General features: G+C 39.4%; 1 long non-coding RNA gene across 1 annotated transcript; it reads left to right on the forward strand.

Moving 5' to 3' along the window:
• Positions 1-697: 697 nt before the first annotated feature.
• LOC119864871 lies at positions 698-21092 on the forward strand. Its single transcript, XR_005375348.1, has 3 exons — positions 698-788; positions 13959-14018; positions 20981-21092. It is a non-coding gene; the product is annotated as an uncharacterized LOC119864871 (long non-coding RNA).
• Positions 21093-26111: the final 5019 nt, after the last annotated feature.

Here is a 26111-nt window from a genome sequence, read left to right on the forward strand (position 1 = left end):
ATAGAGCTTCTCTTATGTAGGCATCTGCATTTTGGTTTATGCTGTGAGAAGCCTTCTATTGTTCTAGAGCAGCTTTTGTTCATGGAATAGTCCCAGTTCTGGTAAAATTTGAAGCAATAAGGTGGAAATGCTTCTGGTTTTAAGTGGCACCGCGAACTCAAATGTGGATCTCAGAGGCCCGACCTTGGAATTCATAATAAGAAGTTTCTTAGTCTTCTGTCCCCTGGAGGGCCATTTCTATGATATCCACTCTCCTTGCCTACTTACATTACTTAGGAAGTGAAGTAGAATTTTTTAGAGAAATCTCATTTCCTCTCTCAAATCTTCCCAAAAGATTTGAAACTTGTGTGGTAGTTTCAAGTCTAGGAGTCAAGAGGCCTAGTTTTGAAACTTGACTCTACCATTTATAGCTATGTAGCCTTAGGCAAGTAATTAAAATATTAATCCTCAGTGTCCTCATCTATAAAATGGGAGATAATAACTAACCAGCCTGCTTCACAAAGCTGTTGTGAATATCAGCTATAACAATGGAAATACTCTTCAATATTAAGCCATATATATAAATGCAAGGTCTCTCTTTTCTATTTTTTTATTTCTTCTAAGTATTATTAGACTCTTTCTTCACCACCCAGTATGTGCAAGGTGTAATCACAGACTACAACATGAGGATGCTGTTGATATATCATTGCTGTCTCTGTCCAGCCCCTAGCCTGCTGTGCTATGCTGCTTGGAGACAGGGACCACACTGCTTCTGGTGTTGGGCCAACACCGGTTAATGCCTGAGGAAGGTAAGCAGGAACTCCCAGAGGAAATCCATCTCCAGGATTCAAATAGCATTTAACCTAGAGCTCTGCAAGTGCACTTCTCAGGGAGCATTTTACTTTCATGGGTTCAACCTGACTGTTTTGTTTTTTCTATTTTTAGATCCCTCTTCCAAATAATATTTCTTTTGACAGATCAAAGCTGGAAAGAAACGGCAGCTCTGGGACCAAAGAGAAGACCATATTTCTGATTGGAGGCGGCATATGTGTGGGGAATATAAAGATGAAAAGACAGGGCATTTCCTCAAGGAGTTTATAGTCTAGTTATGAAATAGATATGCAGTTAAGCAAGGCAAAGATAATCACTACATAAGGACCAAATATACCACATGCAGAGTAAGGATGGGGCTAGGGGTGGGGATAGGTGGGAGAAATACAAAATGGGCCTTCGTAGGGTGAGGGAGGAGATACAGGAAAGGCTTTTGGGGAGAGGAAGATTGGAACAAGGATATACAGATGCTTGCTCTGGAATGTCCAATAAAAGTTGTGGAATTCCTTGAGAGGAAAAGCCCTACTCTATTAAAAACTTGATGAAGCAAAGGTAGTAGTGAATGAAGAGATTGAACTGAATTCCTCCCACTGATTGTGGAGAGGAAGCAAATAGGCAAAGGCTCTCAGAGCACAGATTCTCTGAACTGGCAGAGACAGAGCTTGAGAGTGATGGGGGTTGTACTATTCCTGGGACCATTGCCAAGGGAAAGCTTTGTTGTCTCATTCTTTTTAAAGGAATATTCTCTGCTTTCTTCCATTGATAAGTCTCTGTATACCTTTAGCTAAACATGGCTTTAAGTAGCACCGAAGGCATTTTATGTGTATGAGTAAGAAGAAAGAATGAGTGTACATGTGTGTGCATGCATGTTTGTACCAACTTAAGGTGGCAGAGGCAGGAATGATGCTAGAAAATGTCATTTGCAAACTAATTTGCTATTCAGTATTCATCAGTATTTATTAAGCACTAACTGTATACTAGGTATGTTGATAAGCTCTAGGGAATATAGTAATGTTTAAGGCAGACATGATCTATGTCTTCGTTGAGTTTATAGTCTAGATGGTAAATTCTAACAGGATTTCATGACCTATTCAGCAATTGTCTGGTGGGCTAAACTAAAAGTTACATTTTCATAAAAAAAATCCTATTTCTTTGCACTGAGATGGAGCATTAAAAATTTAGGTTAAATCATAAAGATGATCAGCACAGCAAGCTGCACCAAGATGCATAGTAATTGAGGCCACAGGGAAAGTTTAAAATGCCATTGATTTATTGTGCATACAGGCATCCCTAGCCTCTGATATGATAAGAAGACAAAGTGGAGGCAGGCTGTAAGATGATGAGGCAAGTCACATTCCATGGGAAAACAAGGAGCTCCTCAGAGACTATGACCTGAACATGCACAGCTGCTTAGTGTTAGGCAGTTGGGTGAAATGTAGATTTGGATAAGGATGGTGATACAGATGAGAGGAATAAGAGCCCAGAGAGTCCTGAAAACTTTTTTTCACCAACAGTTGTATGGAATCCTGACATAGTGGTATTTCCAGCTCTTTGGAGAGATGAGATGGGTATTTTTTGGTCAAGGTGTTCTATTAAAACATGGAGTTATGTATTATCTAGGCTAGGAGGGAGGGGGCTACTGAGCTGATTTTATGTTGCTTCAGAGAGATAGAGACAAAAAAAAGCAAAAGACAGATCCCTGGGTCTTTCATTTATAGTCTCACAGGGATTCAGGCACCATAGATTCATGGCCATAGCAGTTAAAACTGTGAGGTTTTTGTTTTTGTTTTTAAGAGTATGTATGTATGTATGTATGCATGTATGTATGTATTTATTTATTTATTTATTTATGAGAGAGAAGGAGAGAGGGTGCCCATGAGGAGGGGAGAGGGGCAGAGGAAGAGGAAGAAGCAGGATCCCTGCTGAGCAGGGAGCCCAACACGGGACCTTATCCTGGGACCCCAGGATCATGACCTGAGCCAAAGGCAGACACTTAACCTACTGAGCCTCCTAGGTGCCCCAGAACTGTGAGTTTTATAACTTCCTTGTCCTAGTTATTTTGTATTATCCCCTATATATTTCCCCATAGCCACTGGCAATAATAACTCTGCATTTTGCCTCAGAGATAACAAGGATATTAAAAGACCCTCTGTAGCCATGGTTCTGCCCCACCCCACCACACCCTTGAAGGGGAACAGGTAGTGGCTACCTTGAGAAGAAGGGAAATCTTGTATCCTTGAGTCCTTTGCATGGAAGAATTTGCATTGGACACTGGCTGGATCTAGGCTGAGCCTGTGTAAAAACCCTGAAGGTAGGTTATACTTGGTTCCAGATTGTATTTTCTTTCTTCTTTAACAATTTTGTATGTTTGTATGCTTTAATTTAACTTTTGCTCTGTGCTCTCAATGAGCCCATATCTATCCTATGCTTTCTTTTATCCTGTTCTGTACTTTGGGGAGGCTGACAATACATATTATCATGCAGGCTCTTTGCTGTCTGCATTCCAGTTGGGTTTGGGTATGGAAGGCAGTAACTGGAGATTAAAGTGTGAGAGGAGAGAGGTCAAAACATTTACTCCCTACTTTCACATCCTTTGTGCTCTGGGCCACAGCTTGTGGCAGTGACATGTCCCTCCAGGACTATATCTCCTGCCAGGTGGCTCAGTTCCATGGCTCCAGGTTTCACTGGACCTTGTTAATATTATTTCCTCCCTTTACCTTTTCAGATGTAGAAGTGGTGGTGGCCAATTCTTTTCACTTTTGATAGTTTCCATGTTCTCTACCCACCTTGCTGGTTCTTTTCATTTTGCTCATGCCTCTGTAGATTATTTCTTTATTAAAGTCTGAGTGGGATGCTGTTTCCTGCCAGGATCCTGAGGAATGTAGTTTTAAAGCTACTTAAAGTTAGGCACTATATATAATCATTGTTTTGAACGTTTTTAAAAAATTAAATATTCTGGGTTTAATCAAGTTCTGGACACTGAAGATATTAATAGGTTCTTTATTTTCAACTTCCTACCACATTTTATCTGAGAGAATGTCCAATTAGTTCTATTCTAAAATATATTTAAACGTATCATATTCTTCTATCTCTACTGCTATACCCTATCTCAAATGGTATTTAATCTGGATTCTGCAATAGCCAGTCACTTCCACCTCGTTCCTCTGCTTCTTCCCTTGGGCCATGTAGTCTACTCTGTAGACAGAAGTTAGAGTGATCCTTTAAACATTTGAATCAGATCATGCTACTCTCTGTTCAAATGTCTCCAGTGGCTTTCCATTGCATTAAAACGAAAATCCAAAGTCATTATCTTGGGTGATGAGACTCTGCCTATAGTCTGGCCCTTGCTTACCTCCTGGAGTTCATCTACCTATACTCTCTCGTCATAAGGCCTTGTGGCTCTGTCTTCCTTGAATATGACAAGCCTATTTCCCCCTTAAGTCAGAATCTCCACATGGTGTTCCTCTGCCCCAGACCATGGTTGGCTCCTTCTGGTCATTCAGATCTCAAGTCAGACTTTTTCAGATTATTTCTCTGGCTATTCAAATATGGCACCTGAGTCAGTCTCCAGAACCTTATGTCATTTTATTTTTTTCATGGAACTCATCTCCATTTGAAATTATAGTCTTTACTTACTTCCTTGCTTAGAGTCTGACTAATACCTTGTCTCCTCAGTGTGTGGGAGTGTATAGGAGTGCCTTAGCCCATGGTAAGTGCTCAACACACACACACACACACACACACACACACACACACACAGGAAAGATTTACTGATCAGAATTCTAAATTCTTTACATGGATTATTTCATTTAATCCTCACAACGACCTCATTCATCAAGAGCTATTATTATTCTTATTTTACAAATGAAGAAACTGAAACACAGTGAGGTTGGATAACTTGCCAAAGGACATAACCAATTAGGAAGTAGCGGAGACAGAATTTGAAATCTCGCCATCTGGCTCTTAGTCCCATGCTCTTAAACTGCTTAACTGTACAGCATCCTAACATTTGTTCAATAAATTAATGAACACTTCCCATCAACTTCTTCCGTTTCTCACTTGGACTTTAGAAAGGAAGAAGCTATCTAATTTTTAAATGTGGGAGCCTGCCCAACCTCATGCTGAGGGGTTTTCTACCCCTGAAAAAGGATACTATGAGCCCAGGACAGCAAAAGAAGCACAAATCTCTTTCTGGAATACAGCCGCTTTGGGGAAAATTCCCAAAGAGCCCAGAAGTGCTGAGCCTGTAGACTGCCAGAAATGTGGGCTGGAAATTCCCTGCAAGAATATATATTTTTTGAACCCAGTTTTCCATCATTCATTAATTCAGAACACATTGAATAAGTCTATTTATTGCACTAAACACTTGGGATACAGAGATGAGTGAGAGAAGGTGCCAGCCCTATATAAGCTTCTGGGCTAATGAAACATCAACTGTACTTCTAGACACATGTTCTACTTGTTAAACCATTTTTCTTGAATCTATTAAAAATATGAAAATAGACCAGATGTTATCTGACTGACTCTGTACCTGGACTGATGATGATGGAACCTTGTCAGAATGTCAGAAGCTGGTCTTAGATTCATTCAGACTTGGCCTCCAAAGGCTGTTTTCACAGTCTTGGGTGCATCATCGAAGGGGCTTCTCTTACAGCTCCCTTTGGATGACTATGCCATGGTTGCCACCCATTTGAAAGTACTTGTCAGCTTTTCAAAACTGCCTTTTCTTCTCCCAGCCTTAGTCCCATTTTGACATGCAACACTCCAGCAGAGGCTTCTCCTCATTAGGGCCCATGTTGTTCCCATGCTCATCTTCATCTTTATTCCCCCTTGGCACCAGATGAATTACCTATGTCAAACACATCTCCTTTTCTTGCAGTTCAGTCACTCCCATCCCTCGATTGTTTCAGTTCCTGTTTTCCAGTGCCCCTTGTTTGTCTACTTCAGTCAATTACCCAAGCCCTTGAAAGCCACCCTCGTGCTACCACATGGCAGCTCCGTGTAGGGATCACCTTGCAGCCATGTGTGGTAATGTGACTTAAAATACAGCCAAGAAATGCACTCTGTTTTTTATTCTGCTCACTGTACCATAAGCTTATGTTGAAGTGTCTAAATATCACCTTCCTCTTCTTTTTTTTTTTTTTTCTCCCCTTCCTGCTGGTCTTGTGCTTTCCAGGTTTCTCCCTGGAAATTTAAATAGCCGTGTTTCAGGTTCTTTTCCTCCAGCTGGATTAGCTTTCAGGTCTCCATGCTGAGGCTCATTTGGTAATTTCCTGCCCATATTTCTAAGCTGTGCAGCTCCTTTATGTTACTTGCTGGTCCTTAGTGGTTTTTCTATGCCTTTCATTTTAGCTTGATCTGCAAATTTAATTAGTGGGCTGCATGTCCTTCCATTTTAAAGTGTACATAAGATAAAGGCAGTTTTCTGCAACAGCAGGTGGATAATAGAAACAAGGAAGGAGGGAGTTTGTACGTAAACAGTTCTCTGTAAAATAAGGAGGCGGAGGAGGATGAAAGAAGATGTGGAAGACATGACACAACAGCTGGGAATGTGACCTTATTGTAGTAAATGCCCCCCCTCCAAGTTTGCCAGGCTGTTCTGCACATATGGTGTGGTAGCACCTAACTGGGACAGTTTCAAAAGCAGAAACACAAAGGGCGATTGAGGTGAAGGAGTGAGATCGCAGTTCAGGAAAAGGCCAAAGGAGATGCAGTTCCAAATATGAATGATTTCTGCAATTTAATCTCTAGGAATAAACTCCACATCTGCCTCAGGTCAGGTTTCTGGGAAACAGACTATGTGATGAAATTTTACTGGGGAGTGCTCTTAGAAACACCACCTGTGAGGGAGTGAAGGCAGCAGGCCTGGGCAGGAGGAGCCAGACTGTCCTGCAGGTTCAGCAAGGCTTCAACTGATTCCCATGAGCTTCTCGAGAGCTGGGTGCCCCTTTGGAAGAGTAGCACTTTGAGGCAAGGGTCTCAGCCTTTCTATCCTACCAGGGATAAGGAAAGGGGGATAAACGAGTGGGGCTCCTGTTTTCTGGGGAAGGTAATTTGCAGAAAAAGATTCGGCTGAGTCATCATGGCCAATTCTATCAGCATCTGGGAGCATGGGAGCTCCAATCCTGGAGAAGTCTGGGTGGCGCACGACCAGTACAGCTGTGTGTAAGACCATGCCAGCCCTCTCTGACAGTTAGGATTCCTGAGCTTTTCTTGTTCAGCAGGCACCTTCCCTCCTTTGCCTTCTGTGACTCAGCTGTCGAGCTTCAATCTCTCTCTCTCTTTAAAGACTTTATTTATTTATTCATGAGAGACAGAGAGAGAGAGGCAGAGACACAGGCAAAGAGAGAAGCAGGCTCCATGTGGGAAGCACGATGTGAGACCTGATTCTGGGAATCCGGGATCACATCCTGAGTCAAAGGCAGATGCTCAACTGTTGAGCCACCTACACATCCCTGTCTAGCTCCTCTTAACTGCTTCTTCTCTCTTTTCTGGTTCTTTATTTCCTTCCCATTTGCTTTTTAAATATAGACACATTCATTCATTCCATCAATGAGTAATTATTTAAGTGCTCCTTTTGTTCTAGATTTCCCCTAATGCACTGTTTTTAATCCTTGTTTCACCATTCTCTCTCCCTGGACAATCTTGTCCACTCAGGTTTGGCCTTTTTCTTCCCCTCCCATGATTTCCAACTCTTAAAGTCAAGCTTTAGTTTTACCTTCTAAACAATCCAATTTCTAACTCTTGGCTGGGGTGCCTCACACTGAGTGTCCAGTAATGAAGTCAGTAGCATCATACGATCCAAACATATCTCATTCAGTGAAACATCATGGAGCCAGCCTCTCAAGGATAGTATCCCTGGGGTGGTCCCAAACCTTGCTACTCAAAGTATGGGACTAATGAACAAGCAGTTTGTTAGAAATACAGTCTTTGTCTCCACCCAGACCTACTGAATGAGAATCTGCATTTTAACAAGACCAATGATTCACAAACATATCAAAGTTTGAGAGCCGTAGATCTAAAACTCTCTTCTCCTTCAAACTCCAGATCATTTTTGTGTGTGTGTATTTCTTTATTGGAGTTCAATTTGCCAAAATATAGCATAACACCCAGGGCTCATCCCGTCAAGTGCCCCCGTGTGCCCATCACCCAGCCACCTAATCCCCCGCCTACCTCCCCTTTCACTACCCCTTGTTTGTTTCCCAGAGTTAGGAGTCTCTCATGGTTTTTCACCCTCTCTGTTATATCCCATTCATTTTCTCTCTTTTCCCCTTTAATCCCTTTCACAATTTTTTATATTCTCCGAATGACTGAGACCATATAATGTTTGTCCTTCTCCGATTGACTTACTTCACTCAGCATAATATCCTCCAGTTCTATCCACGTTGAAGCAAATGGTGGGTATTTGTCATTTTAATGGTTGAATAATATTCCATTGTATATATTGACCACATCTTCTTTATCCATTCATCAAACTCCAGATCTAATGAATAACTAGTTCAATCTATTTTGTCTTTTAATCCCTCTTTCAGTGATATCACAGTAACCTCCTAAGTGATCTTACTGCTCTCAGTCTTGCTCCTGTAATTGATCCTTTCTACTGATGTATACCTATCCTAAAACATATCATGTCCTCTTGCACAAACTTTCAACTGCTTCCACTGTCTAGAGGGCAAATTTCAAAGTTCTAGTGTGGTGCGTGTTCTCACTTTTCTGTTTTTACCTTCCACTGCCCCCTTCTACCTACCCATGCTCTAACTTTATCGGTCTGCTCCTATCTGAATGCACATTCACAGCCTTGTGGCATCCCTTGTGCTGTTTCTTCTGAAACATCCTGTTGCCTTCCACTTAGCCTATTGAAATCTTACTTAGGCTTTAAGATCCAACTTATCCAACTTAAATGCTCTGTCTTCCAAGAGTCCCTCAAGCTTCCTGCCTGAGCTAATCTCAAAACATGTTAGTTATCTCTGTTTTGCCACACTTTCATTATGCTTTGTGTGAAGCCTAAATCTTAGTATCTAGGAAAAGGCTAAGCACATTGTGTGTGTGTGTGTGTGTGTGTGTGTGTGGTTAGTTATATAGTTACATATAATAAATCCATGAATGAAATAAATAGACATCTGCCATCAGCAATTTTTTTACATACTTTAATCTGTTTGGAAAATTTAGTATCTCATGGATTTGCCAACCATGGTATCTAGACTTTCTGAAACAATCCTATTGCAGTACATTTTCTAATTTTCCTATAAATATATATTTTTATATTTGACTACCAACTTAAAAGTCTGGTCCTCACTTTCCTGGTCTCTAAACTGTATCACTTAGCCACCTATGAAACAGGCTTTGAGGGTGCAGCAGGGTTCCATGTAGTGAGTGATGGATTATACTGAGTATCCCAAAGCAGGTTCATCTGAGATTTCCCGATGGTTCTCCACAAGCCTGGCTGCTTGCCTTAACATTTACACATCATGCCCTCTTCTCTCTTTCCATGCCTTCCCTGGCTTCCTACTGCCAGAGTGGAAGGAGAGAGATCTATTTCCCTTTGCTAACTCTGTCTGAAGTGACAGAGTTGATCAATGAGTTGCTGTGCCTGTCCGGGAAAGCCAGTTTCATTGTCCTCCTGTGGCTGGGCTGACAGCATTTAGCCTTTTATGAACTGAACAGTGAAGCACTCTTTGGAGCTCAGTTTCACCCGTTTATGGTGGATTCCAGCTGTATTTTTTATATCTACTGTTGTTATATTGTTGCCAGTGGTATTAATCTCTGGCTAGTTTATTTGCTGTGGATTTATAATGACTTTACAACATAAAAATAAAAAAAGAAAGAAAGCAATAGAACAAACTTTAGATAGTGAGGACATTCAAATGAAAGGGTGAAAATACTAGAGGCTAATTAAGGCCTATTATAGCTTTACAAGCTTGGCTCTGAGGCAGTTGTCCTCCTGAAAAGGGGGACCTGTTTGGACCATCATACTTTCCATACTTGTTAAAGATGAAGTATTATTGCTGTAGCAGGAGAAAGGCTCATTCCTGGGATATGAATACTGTTACAGCAATCCTCACATTAGAATTAAAACAGTTGAATAACATGGAGTGAGGGGACCTCTTTGACTTGATATCTATTTGATTTTTTTTTAAATATCAGTAAATACAAAGTTAAAGGGGTTGAAAAATCTTCACAAGGACCTACAATTTCATCTTAGGACAGTGTCCATATTCTTAAACTCTATGTTGAATGATTCCATAGCAAAGTGTGTACTCCAGATTCCTCCACGCTTGACAGACACTGTAATTTTCTTGGCACATATGTTTTGCCTAAAACTAGAATGCATTTGTCAAAGCAAGAAGATACCTGTGATAGGTGCCATGAAAATAATTAGGTAGATAATCTCTTTTTGATAGGTGAGCCATTAAAAAATTAAATTTAAAAATATATCCAGACTTCAACCTAATTAACACATTTTATTGAAATACTTTAAAATTATTTTAGGAAGGGCAGCCTGGGTGGCTTAGCGGTTTAGCACCGCCTTCAGCCCAGGGCCTGATCCTGGAGACCGAGGATCGAGTCCCACCTCCGGCTCCCTGCATGGAGCCTGCTTCTCCCTCTGCCTGTGGCTCTGCCGCTCTCTCTGTATCTCTCATTAATAAATAAATAAAATCCTTTAAAAAAAGAATTTCAAATAAAAAATATTTTATGAAAAATTGGAATAGACAAATAAAACTTAGTGGGGAGGAAACTTATTTCCTGTACCTCTACATTTGTCTTTCTCCTGATGAGCAGCCCAGCTGTTAAGACCTTCATATATGGAAAAGATTCTTCTTATTATAGAGGGATTAAAAACAGGATTGAAATCCTTGAGAACCTGAAGACAAGTTTTTCAACTGCCTGCAAACTCCTACTAAATCTTTTTATTTTAAATTGAAGTATAATTGACATACAGTATTATATTAGTTTCAGGTATACAACACAGTGATTCAACTTTGTATACATTATGAAATGCTCACCATAATAAGTATAGTTACAATTTGTTACCATGCAAAGTTACAATATTATTGTCTGTATTCCCTATGCGGTACTTTAAATTACTGACTTATTTATTTTATAACTGGAAGTTTATACCTCTTAATCCCCTTCTATTTTTCCATCCATCCCTCTACCCTTTCCCTTTTGGCAATCACCATTTATGAGTCTGTTTCCATTTTGTTTTGTTTATTCATTTGTTTTGTTTTTTAGATTCCATGTGTAAGTGAAATCATATGGTATGTGTCTTTCTGTTTCTGACTCCTTTCATTTAGTGTAATATTCTCTAGATCCATCCCTGTTTTTATAAATGGCAAAATCTCATTCCTTTTTATGGCTGAGTAGTATTCCAGTGTGCATATATGTACATGTACCCATTTTTTCTCTATCCATGTATCTGTTGATGGACACTTAGGTTGCTCCCTATTAATTCTTTAAGGGTCAGATTTGTCTCTTCTTCAATGAAGATTTTTTGATCAGTTTTATCTTTTTTGCCAGCACCAGGCAGAACTGATTACTCTCTTTGTTATGCTGTTACCATTTTTAATTCCTCTTCTATGGTCCTTTCACAGTATAGAACAGTAATTCAGTTAAGTGTGTCATTCCTATGAGATTGTAAGCTGCATGTGGTAGCACCATCGTCGTCATCATACTTATCTTATCTTCATCACCACCTCACCATAGCTGACATTTATTGAATGCTTACTCTGAGACAGCATTATTCTAAACAACTATATGAATAAACTCATTTCAGCCTCACAGTAATTCAATGAGATAGGTACTTTCTAAAATCCTTATTTTAAGGTGAGAAAAATGAAACCTACAGATGTAGAGTGAGTATTATTCACCTTGATAACCTCATTTTCTAGCACTCTGCTAACACAGAGCAGGCACTCAATATTTTTTGGATGAATGTCTTCTTAGATAACTTCTACCAGTTTATTGTTGAGATCTAAAATGATCTATAACGTTTGAATATAAAGATTATGTCTTTAAAAAGTTCCTGCTTGTTCAATTCAAATTTAATTCAACAAATACATTTAATTTCCTTACTTGTTGATTTGATTCTTGTTGATAAAGATGGCCTAAAAACTCCCTAGGAGATGCATGTGTAAAATGGCAAAGACTGTAGGGGAACTATCAGGTTGAACCCTCCCAGGATTTTGGACTCAGTGCACATGTACTATCCTGCCAATTTCTTCCAAACACTTTCATATTCATGTCTGTGACCTTGCTCAGTGACTGACTTATTTGTTCATTCAACAAACCCTTACTGAGCTTAGACATAGTGCTATCCCAGAAAGAATAGCTGCTCTCAAAATACTTGTATTTTGGGAACCCCGGGTGGCTCAGTGTTTTAGCACCACCTTCAGCCCAGGCGTGATCCTGGAATCCTGGGATTGAGTCCCACGTCAGGCTTCCTGCATCGAGCCTGCTTCTCCCTCTGCTTGTGTCTCTGCCTCTCTCTCTCTCTCTTTCTGTGTGTCTCTCAAGAATGAATAAATAAAATTTAAAAAAATAAAAAACCAAAATACTTGTATTTTAATGGAGATAGGTAGATATGGAGAGGATAGAGGTTGATAAATATCACTAGATAGGTTAACGAAAAAGCAAAAAGTAGTTACCTATCTTCGTCTTATAAGAGTTTGGAGAAGGCCTCCTTCTATATTAAATGGATAGGAAAATCAATGAATAGGAAACAAAGAGAATGTGAGAAGAGTATCCCAGGAATAGGCATGTATAAAGATATTGAGGAAAAATATGTTTGGGGCTATGTAAAAATTTCAGTATGACTTGGACATATAGTATGATTACAGATGAGTATCTTGAGTTCCAACAACCTAAAGGCAATGAAGAGGTATCAGTATGTTGTAAGGAAAGCATAAAGGCAAGATTTTAACTTAGAATATGCTGGCTATAAGTTCATATTTTTATCCTGCATGTACTTACCCAGCATTTACTATATATCAAAGCACAATAGTATTTAAAATTTGGATGAATTGGAAAGACACTGTTGTGGAGGCAGGGAGGTCAGTTTAGGAGAATGTTGGAATAAAGATTGAGAAGGCACAAATAAAAGAAGTAAAATTTATTTATAGTCAGTCCATTTATCTGATATCCCTCCCCTCCCCCCATGGCTCCATGACTGCCTAGAAAATATTACGGACGTAAGAGATTACTATTCAGTATATTTAGACTTACCATTAATTTAAGAGTTCTGTTTGCTAATGTACCCATGGAAGCCATGTTTGTTTATCTGAATGATACCTACTAACTAGCCTGGCAAATGGTTTAGTGGGAAGAGTAAATGCTTTGGAAGCAGACAGATATGGGTTCAAATTGCTGGTTTGCTACTTTTTAACTGAATGAATTGTGAGCAGCTGTCCCATGTAGGTTCTTAAACTATGCAGTCCTATTCCTTTTATTTCCCCCTGGAAATCTCACACTGACATGGCTCCTATTTCTGCTTCCATTGTAAGATGGCACTACTCTAGGCTGGTACCATTAAAACAGGGTCAAGACCAGAGAACAAGCACAAAGAATGAATGATAACTCAGCTAATTAGAGTAAAGCCTATTCTTTGAAGGCTAAGCTCCTTGGTCAAAATTTTTGCTTTAGAAGATACCCAAAGTGTGAACCTGAAGGCCATCTCTTTGATTATGTGGTCGATTATCATAATAAGAATTTATCTGGTACAATCAACTTTTTGCTGCTGTGATTCAGGTAGTGTACTAAACAATTTAAGTAATCTCATTCAATTCTCACCATAAGAACATGGAGGTAGTTTTGTATTTATTTTGCATATGAAAAAGCTGAAGATCAGGAAGGTGGAGGGATGTGCCCCCAAACCATTAAGAGAGCTGAACCCCACCCCTAAGCTCTGAAGCCCATGTTCCCTCCAGGACACACTAGGTCCTTCCTCTTATAAGAAGCTTTCAAGACACTGAGAAGAAACTGTGAAGTAAAATGACATCCATCCCTGTCCTAAGGGAATGTATAATATAGTATAATACAAAAATACCTATGATAACTAGCAACACATCTATAGGTGTCACTGTGTGTTTATCTGATACAGACTGATCCTGTGGATGTCAGTCTAACTTATCCTCATTCTACCTTATTCCCAGGAACTTAACACTATTACCCTAACATCTACCCAGTGAGCTTTTCAGAAGACAGCAGAGGTGGTAAGTGTGCCAAATCATCCATTGGCCATCTCAACTGAAGAGTGGAATTAGTGCCACGGTAGCAATTTGGAAAATGAAAAGGCTCTGAACAAGTTAACTGCCCAGCCTACATAGGGTTCCATGTGCTGAGCCAGAGGGTCTAGACTGATCAGTGACTCCAGATCAGCTTTCAGGCTATTGAAGTGAGTAGTCTCTGGGCAGTTTCTACAGTGGCTCCTGTGGGAGGTTTGGCCAGCCTGATTTGGTTGACCAAGTGGTATAATTAGCCAGGAATGTTCAGAAGTAAATATTATTGAAGGGGAAATAAAACCCTTACCCATGGCTGCCTCTATCTCAGAAATGGCAGAGACTGCTCCTGGAATGGCCAAATAGACCCCAAAAAATGATAGACAAGTCACTCTAGATGAGAATGTAAAGTTAGAAACAGATTCAGTTTCTGTCTGTAGGGTTGGCCACTGGTCAATTTGCCTCTTCGCAACCTGTGGTTTACATTAGAAGGGATTTTCCTTAAATACTTCTGGCTCCTCTCCACTCCTTTATTCACTCAGCACTCTGGGGAGGGCCAATGCCTAATCTGACTAGGAAATATGTGAAAAATAAAGCTCAGCTCATCAACTCCTCTTGGGAACAAGTGCCCACAGGGAGTTGCGGTTCTTCATTGCCCTTCCATTCCTCAAATCCTACCTGCGTGGTCTGGGACTCAGAGGAGGGTATAGAGAGGAAGGAGCCTGACTTGTAGGTATAGTATTAAGAAGCCTGTTTTACTCTAATACTGGGTTAAATCTCTCCCTTAGCCATTACTAGTCATAAAGGGATATTTTGACCACTGTCTTTCACTCATTTCTTAATTCGTTCAGATCTTAGGTTAAGGTAGAGAATCATTGATTATCCTGCTCTGTTCAGAGATCTTAACACACCCATGAAAATGAAAATGTAGTAAATCAGATTATTAAGTTGCTGCAGAAGATGGAAAGTGGAGGAATACAGAGGTCCATGTTATCTTTGTTTCTATCCAGCATAGAAACTCTGGAAAAGGGCTATGCCTTCAGCAGGCAAGTTTATCTCAGGCATGTGGAGAAGCTCCTGACTCCATTGGTTACATGACCAGAGGAAGAGATTACCAAAGAATGTCTTTCCACAGCTGCCCTTGAAAGTCTTATATATGTATGTGGGGAATTAACTATAGGTAGTCATCATAATCAGAATAAAATTAGTTGAGGTGATTAATCACTCACAAAGCCTGCACAGGTTCTGGTGTAAGGTGTGCCAATTGTACTAACTTCCTCAGGCCAACAGAGCACTTATTACTTCAGAGACGACCTTAGTGTCTATGGTAAAGAAGTGAAACAGAGCTCTAGTGTTAGAGGATCTCATGTTCATTTCATGCAAAGGATCCTAAATAGCAATCTGGAATTAATTTGATCTTATTATTTTCTTCACCCCCACCTCATTGTTTCCATCATCTTTCTCACCTAGTTGAGATCAGTGCTTTAGTTTATGAATGTATTTTTTTTCCTACTATATTGTAATAAATAACCTAGAATATAAAGATTTTGGAGATCTTGGTAGAGGTGAAAATGGAAGAAAGCAAGATTGAGATCAGGTATTAATGACCACCCATGAGATTTGTTTGATTATGGGGAAGGAGGAGAGTTGCAGATGGAAGGGAGAGTTTGGGCTACTTAGGATTAGTAGGCAGCACTCACAACAGCCACTCTAGCGGCCTCTAGTCCAGTTGCAGAAACAATATACAGGCAGATGTGGGGTTTAGAAGCTTAAGATCAGCTTGAATGTAGCTCCAGCAAGTTTTCTGGATTTTTCTTGTTGCCTTGCTGTGTTTTATTGGGCCATATGCTCATAGAGCAATTTCACGCTGGGGCTCTTGAAAGTGCCATTGATGAAAAGAAAAGTAATTATTTTATACATTCATTCTGTTATTCAACACATATCCTAGTAGTATCTGCCGGGTATCTTCAGTGGACGGGAGATGAAGGGAAAATTGGAAAAGTACATGGTGGCCACAGAGGAGGGCACAGTGCACAATGTCCTGCCTATGTGGTTGCCACTTTATAAATACTGCTCCAGGGTTAACATTCTGTGATTCAATGGATTGAATTAAATTAAACTGACTTGAATTCTCAGTGTGATGGGGGGATAAATAAGAATAACCGATGCCCTCATAGTTCATACAAAGAAAGACATCACATTATTTTATTGTTGGGAGTAATAAAAATTGCCCTAATTCTTCAGTGAGCAAATGACTCTTGAGAGAGGTGGTAGAGGCAGGCAATGGTTTCAAGGAAAAGAGATTTGCAGGAGTTCACTAATGAAGACATGAAAATGTCAAAACACAACTGAAGCATTAAAACATGTCCAAGGGCATGGATTTGTAGAAGTGCCTTCTTTAAGAAAATGCCACAGTATCTCATAGAAATAATCATTACTGGAATATGAAAAATGGCCCCTGGTTATAAATTCACGAATGACTATTTATAATGGCAGGGCCCTGTACATTCTGTCAACTGGCCAAATATTCCTTTAGAAATTTTATGAAGAATTGGCATAAAGAAGGAGGAATAGATACCCTCCTTCTCACTCCTACAACTAAAAAAAAAAAAAAAAAAAAAAAAAGTCAACGTTTTTGTTAATGAAGGTCATTTAGCCGTTACCCACTTGAAAGGTAGATTTTTCCAAAAGACATTCCAAATATGGAATCTATCTAGGACTCCACCAGTTCATATGACTTCTGTAGGTGAATTAAGGTACCCCATTTGGAAAGATCATAATTTAGTATTTCTGTGGTGGTTCAATATGTTTCTATGCCACAAAGCATGCCTTAGTGAGTGGGGGATGGGAATGTTAAGCTTCAGTCCTTATGCCCCTGTGGGTGAACACTCTGTGCCGTGACCATTCAACACAGCTGTACAGAAAGCCTTAGAGAGGATAAACCACTCACTAGCTTCTATATTGAAGTGCCAGGCAGAGAATGAGATTCATTGTAAGAGGAGACTACAGTTCTGGGATCCTGTTATGGTTAGGTGGGACAATGTACAGCTTTAATTACTGGGTCCTGTCTTCTTAGAGTGTCACCATGGATATCTTCCCCTTCATTGGTCCTTGAGGGTCTCTGCTGTTCCTGCCAGTCATTCTCCCTGGTCTGACCCACTTCAGTTGTCCTCATCAAAGCTTTGAGGAGGGCAGAGAGAGAGGCTCTGGGGTGCCTCTCTATAAATTCAGAAGAGATTAAGCCATTCTTGGCCAATTCACTCCTTTCTTCAAGCTCTGGATATTCTTGTCAGTAAAATGAAGAGTTTATGTAAATAGTTTTTAAGGCCCATTACAGAACCAAAGTCTGAGCTAAGCAAAGCCACATTTTCTATGATTACTTACTTATATGAAAACTCCCAAATAAAATATAAGCTGCCCACAGAAACACTGGCACATTTGTTAACAATATTTTATTTATTGTGAAATGTGGCAAAGATTTTTTTTTTGCTCCTGTACATTTTTCAAAGTAAACTCTAATTTACTCTAAAAATACAGTTTCTATTTTTGCTTTAATTTATAGTAATCCAAACTAAAAAAAAAAGGCATAGAGTATTTAATTTCCAGTCAATCCTCAGAAGAGCCCACAGTTAACATAGCATGTATAAACATTTCTGTAGATTTTCGGGAGGTAATGTTCACACAGGCCAAAAGTAAGTGAGTGGCAAGCCCTCAGCCTGAGTCATATGTTAGAAAGCTCTGAAATAATAAGTACTAGTTTTTAAATTGCAAGCTCATTCTTTCAAAATGGTTATTTAGAAAAATAAAGAACCGTTGCCATATCAAAATTCAGCAAAACATACATTTTAAAATTTCAGATTAACCACAGAAGATGGGTCAAATGAGTGGCCACCAATTTTAGAGTGAAGGGCTCCCCAAAAGGCAGGTTCCTGATAACTATAATATAAAAAATGTATTTCTCTCTCATCCTAGAAAGTTTAATTTACTGTGCTCTGGATAAAGTCCATAAGGCTCAAAAAACCTTGTCAAATGAGCACATTTTCAGAATAATGCCCTGAGATGCTGAACTCCAATTTGTGCTTGTCTAAGCACAAGTTGTGGGGTGATAAAGATATTCCAGAAATAGGTGATGCTACAAATATTTCCCATTGTCTAAGAAAACTAGCATGTGTTTTTCACAAAAGTAAGATGATCTAGAGGAATTAATATCAAATACAATAAATTATTTACTTGAGATTCTATTCCCTAGGCCCAATTTTGAATAAATGTCTACAGTTTGCCTAGCAGGACCTGGAAAATGTCCCTAAGCAACCATGTTGAATTAATTATATTCTTCCAGCCATAAAGAATTAAGGAAAAAGAGAAACTAAAGCAAAGGGAATTAAAAGGAGAATACTTTTAGCTCAAAAATACCTAAACTATTTTTTTAGTTTCAAGTAGCATTTCTTGGAAAACTAAAAATAAAATTATGGCTTAATGTGCAGGTAACAAATGGTAGCTGTATGTGTGGATAAACCAGGTCATCAGATACTGGGAATCTTTGGTCTTCATAAACTTGGGAGTGGAGGATTTAGACTGGGCCATGGCATGGTTGGCCCTAAGCAGAAGTTCTGTCCCCTTCCACACTCTCTCTTTCTTGAGCTGCTTTTCTCTCTGTCTATTCATCTCCTATGTCCCTTTTCTTGCTTTTAATCTACATGCCTGAGCTCACTCTCCTTGGTTCTCTGATGACTCTTCTCTGAATTTTGTATCCAAGGGACCTGGAAGGAAAAAACCTGATTTGAATTATGGCTTAGTGAAAATCTGTATTTATCTTGTTTTCTGTCCTTCAACGTTCTTTGCTTCAAAGAAGAAATGTCAGCATCTCAAGGGGTCTTCTGTGGCCCCCTGTCTGAAACAGCATCCCCTTCCCCTTACAGTCAGGTCCTTGTGACCAGCATGCAGAGAGCTGACTGGGGAACACCAAAGCCCACTTCCCCACCCAATGGCCTTGCAGGGAAAGAGTGGGAAGAAAGACCCCCTTACTCTACTTTGCCATCTCCTGTCAGAGCCTTTCCCACTGGCCGACCCCAAACGGAAAGAAGTATGTGGAAATGTGTTCAGAGGGGATCTGGAGAGGATGGAGAAGATCTCCCCATGCCTACTTCGCTCTCTCTTTGCCTCATTATACTTGCTTTAGAGCCTCCAGCATCATACTTAATGCTAGCTGTGGTTAGTTTATTATTTTTATGGTAGGAAGGGAACTTGATGAAATATTTAATTCTGAATTCTCTCTAGTTTTCCAGAACCTTGCTTGGCACATTATATGTACTCATTAAGTATTTGTGAAAGAAAGGAAAAAAGGAAAGAATAAAAAAAAAGAAAAGAAAGAAATGAAGGTAGAAGAAAAGAAAAATAAAAAAATAAAATAAGAAAATTTCCATATATGTGTATTTTCCATAATAGATCTCTGGAAGATCTATTCCGTGCCCCTCAACCCTGAACCCCAGTGGTATGTGAAATGATTTTAGGTAGTATGTTGATAACTGCTTTTTATTTTACTTATTATGTAAATTAATGCAAATTATTAGATGACATTTTTCCTCATGATGGATCTTTAAAAGGTATTTAATTATTAGAAACTAAGTTACAGAAAAATATTACATATGTATAACATAAATAAGACAACACTATATAAATAAATGAAGTTTGAGCAAAGGTAGAATGAAATATTCCCCTTAACTCTATGTTTTTAATAAACAAAATTTGGGCCTTTTGTATCTATATACTGTTTAAAGCTGTGCAAATATGTTTCACACTTGCTATGTGTTCTCATGACAACACTAATTGTCAAGTAGTTTAAAAGGCATTTTCCAAGGTCCTGCATTGAGTTGATGATAGATTTGGGAACATGGCTCAAGTGTTCTGATGTGAGAATAGTTCTGTCATGTTTTGCTTAGCAAGGAGCTCCAAGTAGATGAGTACTGGGTGCACCATGGCCATTTCTATAGGATGGAGTGCTAAACACACAAGCTCTGAAGTCAGATCACCCTGGCTCAGTCCCAGCTCCACCTACCATTAGAAGTGACCTTGGCAAATTACTAATCCTTTGTGTGCCCTGGTTTCTTTATCTGCAACATAGTATAATAATAACTCTACTCCTGTTGTTTTGGTGCAAGGACTAAATAAATCAACATAAGCACCTAGAAAAATGTCTAGGACATAGTAAGTGTGCTGGTGTTCTAGTGTGGGAATATCTCTAATCAGTTGGAAGTAGAGCCTACTTCCTTCTATTCTTTACCTCTCCCCGCTGTATGTGCAGAGAAAGACTCATGCAGCATACCATGAACCAAAAATATATCCATTTGAGGTGCCTGGCATTGATTTATAGCTACTGGAGTACTGACAAATACATTTTAATAATTGAACTCTGAGTGAGTGGACATTTCATAGCTGTGGGAGATGACAAGAGAATCTTCTGAAATGATACAAAACGTGCATGTTGTTACTATCAGCTCTGGGATAGTGCAGAAAAATATATTTTGATGGGAGGCATAAAGTAATTCTATTAATAATAATGGGGTCTGCATTTTTACTTTCTCCACTGGGGGCATGCACTTGAATTTATTTGCAATATGGAATATTCTCTCATGTGCCACGCACCTGGTGTTGCCTGAGCTTGCCTAAACCTCGTGTTCTATTACATACAGTTAGGCCATTTTTATGAGTTTGTGTGAATTTACACACTGCTGTCTGTAACCCTTGAGCAGTGTTCCTACCTGCTAGAAATGCTGTTTCCCTCCTCCCACTTTTTAAATAAATATGTATTTATTAACAATTCTTACTCCCAAACTTTTAGTCAACATTGAGGTGAACATACTAAATAAAGTCAATTAGCAGTCTTCCAGCTTTGATATTTACTCGATGATCTTAATAATTCCCACATAGTTTTCAGCTAGTTTTTTTTTTTTTACCAGACTGTGAAGAAGCATGGAATCTTGATGGAGAGATGAGTCCCTCAGAATACCTTCATGTAATTAAGATAGCCTCACTTTTCATTCCTGATTCAAGGGAAAAATGAATAAAGACACAAAAAAAGCAAACGAATAAATAGAAGTTCAATGTCAACTAGGTTGTTCTGAGTGGTCTTCATGCTCAGTAAGGTCTGTGTTGGCCCCGTAAGAGAGCAACAGAGTGGTGTCTTCAAAGAAAGACAGTATCAGGGACGCCTGGCTGGCTCAGCTGTTGAGTGTCTGCCTTTGACCCAGGGCATCATCCTGGAGACCCGGGATCGAGTCCCATGTCGGGCTCCCTGCATGGAGCCTGCGTCTCCCTCTACCTGTGCCTCTGCCTCTCTCTCTCTCTCTCTGTCTCTCTCTTTCTCTGTGTCTCTCATGAATAAATAAATAAAATTTTAAAAAAAGAAAAGAAAGAAAGATAGTATCAGAGTTGCTGAAGGTTTGGACACTTGACTACAATTCCTTTTGGGAAGGCCTAAGAAGAAAAAGAACTTGGTGGCCTCTTAATATTATAGATAATGTCTTTATTTTATTGATGACATTCTGCTTCTGTAAGAGATTCTGTTCTATTTTTTATTGGGACATTAATCTGAGAATCTGCTCAATTTGGGTAGGTCCAATTGGATGCTTTTGAAAAGAGAGAAATATATTAAATTTCATCAGCTGATCATCTCTTGTTTGTTATATTGTTAATAACAAGATTTTTCCAAACCTGTATAGTGAAAAATATCCTGATTTATCAAAATTCTTCTTGAGCTCAACTAGTATAAGAGTCAAAAAATTACCCTTGTCTCAAGCTTTCAAACATTCCTGCATATGAAGATGGGGAAGGTTAAGAAGACACCAATCCAGTGGACCAGCTTGAACTTTGGGCTTGATTGGATTAGTGAGTCAGATTTTCAGCAAAAGTGAGCGAGGCTGTTTTAAGGCTCAGCAACAGAATTATTTAATCAAGTAGGATAGAAGACTGATTTGTTGGACCATCAGGAGTTGGACACAGATTTGGGACCAAGGAGAAAACAAGTAGTTAAGAATTTGACCATGAATAGAGCCTAGGTTTTCTCATCTTCTTAATGGGAATACTGATAATACATATTTCATAGGGCTGTTGTGAAAATTAACCGGAATAAGAAATATAAAGCTCTCAGCAAAGTGTCTTTAACTCAACAATATAACAGTGTTGCTTTTGTTTTGCAATAATAATAATAATGTATTTAATATTAGTATGATTGAGACAGCACAAAGGAAGAAAATATCTTACTATGATGAAGTATTCCAAGAAGTCTTTTATAACTTATTTAAGAATATTGCATATTTCTAATTTTGATTGAGCTACATTGTCTGGCTGAAGATTTTTTAAAAGTTTATTTTCTCCAGTATCACAAGTGAATTGGGAATAAAGGAGCAGGCAGGATAACAGATGAAGAAATTTCAATGAGTCAGAAAAATATAGCTCTGAGAGCTTCTCCAGTTTTATATGAGGGATGGCCTGCATTTCTTTTCAAATTATTATTTTAGTCACAATAAATGCTTTTCAAATGGTCTCATTAAAAAAGATACCACTTGACATATTCCCCTTACAAAACATAAAGTGGATTAAACTTAAAATCTTCTCTTCTGTTTTGTCCATGAACAAGAGACAGGTGACTATTGCCCTAAACTAGGTATCTATAGAATGATTTATATAAGCATATCATTGTCAAAATGTGGAGTTTCCAGAAGCCAGCAGTCTCAAGTTGAATAAAACTTTGATGATGATATTTGTAGTGATATCACTGAAGAAACCTGGTGTTCTTGACTGAAGTATGTCCTCTCAAATTTTATATGTATAATTCCCAACCCTCAGTATCCCAGAATGTAACCATATTTGGAGATGAGGTCTTTAAAGAGGTGGTTAAGACGGCACTTGGGTGGCTCAATCGGTTGAGCATCCGACTCTTGGTTCAGCTCAGGTCATGATCTCAGGGTTGTGGGATCGAAACCCACATGAGGCTCTGTGCTCAGCACAGAGTTGCTTGAGAGATTCTGTCTTTCTCTCCCTCCTCTGCCCCTTCCTCCACATGCGCTCTCTCTCATAAATAAACAAACAAACAAACAAATAAATAAATAAATAATAAAATCTTAAAAATAAAGAAGTGATAAAGTTAAAATGAGGCCTTTAGAGTGGACCTATATCCCCATATGACCAGTGTCCTTATAAGAAGAAGTAGAGGCATCAAGGCTGCACACAGAGAGAAAAGGCTGTGTTTTCACACAGGGAAAGGTGGCCTTCTACAAGGTGGGGAGAGAGGCGTCAGGAGGAAACAAACCTATTAATATCTTGATTTTGGACTTCCAGCCTCCAGAACTATGAGAAAATAAGTTTCTATTGTTTATGCTACCCAGTCTATAGTATTTTGTCATGGTAGCCCTAGCAAATTTGTATACTTGCCTGTCTCTAGAAACTTCAGCCTCATCTTCCACATTATGTGAGACCAGAATTGCAAGAAAGATGAAGAGGAGTGCTCAGACTCCACCTCCTTATTCAGGTTTTACAGTGACAAGTATGACAGGGTGGTAGAGTTGTCTGTGGGGAGCAAGTGTCAAATATCTGAGTGGTCCTTGTGGTTAAACCCAGCTGCGGTCCCTGAAGTAGATGATGTCACAATGTAATTCCAATCCATAGAAATATTTGGGGGTGGGGGTGGGGGGGATTATACAACTTTTGGAATGATCCTTGACTTGGATGTCATTGTAAAGATACTCATGGGCATATGAGTGCATGTATATACATTTGCATATACATTCATACACACAGTTGAGTGCACATAGATGTCCACATTGTTAAGGAAAAATAAAACCTTGCTGCAACATCCTGGAGTCATGAGGCATTATGATCTACCAGAAATAAGAGGAAGCATGAGAAAACTACTGAGATATGTGCCATCAGACTCCTATGTGTCTTTCTCTTTCTTTTTTCACTGACCTAATACTGTTACGCCTGTACAGATGCTATAACAGGCCAGAGATGCTTCTTAGAATTGCAGTGCTATTCTTTTAAAGCCTTAGGAATGATTTGAAGAAGCTTCCTGTGCAGCTTAACATTAAGAAAAACGTCAGTGAGGCTAGGAATTCAAGTAGTTCTCTCTTCCTGGAAAATCTACCCAGTGGCTTGTGAAGCCTACACTTATCTCTCTGCCCAGTCACCAGTGTGGTCATGACCATGATTGGGCCCCAGGCCAGCAGGGAGCTGCTGGTCACAGTGACACTCACTGTCAGTGGGGGAGAGACAGTTGAGTAATCTGAGGTCATGTGGGCCTCTCCATCCAGAGTCTGGCTGGAAGTGCAGCTGGTCCTAGAAAAGAGCATGGCACTTCATCATATGTTTCCCTGCTATTAATGTGGTGAAAAACATAGTCAGCTCCTCTCTTAATTCACAAAAATCACAGGCAGAAACAGTTAATAGAGAATCCACATGTTGGATCATCCGGGCTGAGTGCTAAGGGAAGCCAGAAACAGCTCTGCTTTTCAATTAGGTGAGAATGAATTTGGTCTGAATGGTGTACAAGCTCTCCTTTCTTCCACCCCACACCCATCTGTCCTGCTTCTCTCATTAACATAAGTTTGCAATTAAGGCACAGTGCCTCAAGACACAGGTCCTCCTTCGGCGCTAGGATGTGTCTGTGCCTTTTCCTCCCTTTAAGGAAGTGCTGCTGCCCATCTGAAAAATCCAGAGATAAAGCTGTCAGTTTTAGCACATTAAATCATGAAATGATGAGAACAAAGCCATTAACCAATCCTGAATCCCAATAACAAACCTCCAGAGGGACATTTCCTTGTCAGGATAGCTTTTTCTGAAAGTGTCCACCTTTGAAAATATTTGGCCCTCTTGAAAAATGCATTAAATTTTATTAAGTCTAAATGAAGTTTATTTTACTTTTATGTGTTTTAATCTATATTTTAATGCAATGTGAGTTGTTATTGATGGACACATCTCAGTCCCTTTTGAGTGTGAGCAAATGATGCAGCTTATTGAGCAGTCTTCTTAAGCATTTTCTGTTAAAATGTTGAAGGCATCCAAACCGTAAAACTATCTAGCAGATATTTATGAAGGAGAGGCTCTGTAGCCGAGATGCCCATGCACAGTAGATCTTTTGAGGGATAAATTAAATCAAAAGAGATGAATAAGTGTCTGGTGAAGCTGAAATAAGTGTACAGATGTACAAAGAACAGAAAAAGGTAGAGAGAGAGAAAAGATAAATAAAAGAGATGACAAATTATAGCAGATATGCAAGCAATCTTATTTTGTTTATAAAGAGTCTTGCTTCCAAGAAGTTCAGTTTGAATGTTTGACAAATATCTATAGTATACCTACTAAGTGCCAGGCACGCACTGGACACTTGGGATATAATGATATACTCCCTTGTCTTTGAAGATATCATTACCAAATTAGGGGAGTGGGACTCTGGCTTCACTCTAAAAACTCTGTAACAATTTGAAGAACACTGGGAAAAACGAACTCTAGTGAGGCTTCAAGTTGGGCTCAGGTGCTGGAGGTGTTGGACAAAGGCTTCCCAAATGAGGTCTTAAGGAAAGAAGAAAGAAGAAGATGGGTTTGTGTGGGCAGAAGCCAGGTGGAGAGAATGGAACATGTCTTCAAGGCAGGAAGACCAAAAAGGGTCTGATGATGGAATGCCTCACATGATGGGAGCATGCTGTGATATGTGGTGAAAAGGGAGAAGATGAAGCCCAGGAAGTGGTCCTGGGCTGGCCGGAGCTAAGGCATCTAATGTATCTTACAGTCATGGGGAGCTCATTAGAGTTTTTAAGCAGACATAATCAGCTTTGTTTTCCTGCAAATCCATTCTACTAACCAATGTGGAGGATGGGCGGAAGCAGGCAAGTGGCACCAAGTGGAAGACTTTTCTGTAGTTTGAATCAGCTTAACACTTTTTTTTTTTCTCCCTTTTTCACCAAGCAACATGGGTCTGCAGCTATATGCTCTCTAATCCCTCAGGAAATCATTCTAGGTTCCTACCTTTAGTGTTGACCCTGCCTGCTTGCTCTGGCTCCTGCTTCATTGGTTTAACCTGTGTTTTTTCTGTCCTCA

Source organism: Canis lupus, chromosome 21 (genome assembly GCF_011100685.1).
Source record: "Canis lupus familiaris isolate Mischka breed German Shepherd chromosome 21, alternate assembly UU_Cfam_GSD_1.0, whole genome shotgun sequence".
In the NCBI taxonomy this organism is placed as follows: Eukaryota; Metazoa; Chordata; class Mammalia; order Carnivora; family Canidae; genus Canis; species Canis lupus.